The sequence below is a fragment of the Lathyrus oleraceus genome, chromosome 2 (genome assembly GCF_024323335.1).
Source record: "Lathyrus oleraceus cultivar Zhongwan6 chromosome 2, CAAS_Psat_ZW6_1.0, whole genome shotgun sequence".
Lineage (NCBI taxonomy): Eukaryota > Viridiplantae > Streptophyta > Magnoliopsida > Fabales > Fabaceae > Lathyrus > Lathyrus oleraceus.
This window is the reverse complement of record NC_066580.1, coordinates 274,585,066-274,585,734: the sequence shown is the minus strand read 5'-3', so window position 1 is coordinate 274,585,734 and position 669 is coordinate 274,585,066. Positions and strand designations below refer to the sequence as shown.

The 669-nt window shown below is 32.4% G+C and overlaps 1 non-coding gene across 1 annotated transcript; it reads right to left on the bottom strand.

Moving 5' to 3' along the window:
* Positions 1-595: 595 nt before the first annotated feature.
* On the bottom strand, positions 596-669 carry TRNAI-AAU (transfer RNA isoleucine (anticodon AAU)). Its single transcript has one exon. It is a non-coding gene; the product is annotated as a tRNA-Ile (tRNA).

The window sequence follows — 669 nt, the reverse complement described above, 5'->3', positions numbered from 1 at the left end:
TTTGTCACTGACTTATATTTAAGACTAAACATATTAGAAGATTTTTTTTCTGATAAATAAGGTCGGAGGGAGTATGTATTTTCCTAGTGTACATAACAAATTATCACATCCTTCGTATAGGTACTTCTTTCTTGAGCTAGCAATAATTGTTCATCTTAAATCTTTTCTGAATTAAATATAGGGTTGCTCGGTCATGGTGTATCAATTGTGACCATATAAACCAACAAAAGGAAATGAAATTTAAGAATATGCATATGATGGAATTAGTTTTCAGATACCTATAAGCATAATCATGACTGTGTTAAATTTTAGAAGTCCTATGTAGGTTAGCCGCGGTTTATATGTGGAAAAATAAATAGAAACCCTAATTTGCCAGGGTTTAACCATGAGAAATATTTTACAAGGCGATGCATGCCTTCAAAGACAACCATCAGCACAACGATTGCGTGTGAACATTTTTCTATCATATACTTCTTTTTGTAAAGTAATTTATATGATATATTTGAACAAGGAGAAATAAAAAATATTATAGAAATTAAGCTACTAGGTATGTTTCTCAAATGATTTCAGATTTAACCAAAAATAAAACAATCATTGGCCCATGCAGGTCTAAAACCTGCGACCTTCGCGTTATTAGCACGACGCTCTAACCAACTGAGCTAATGGGCC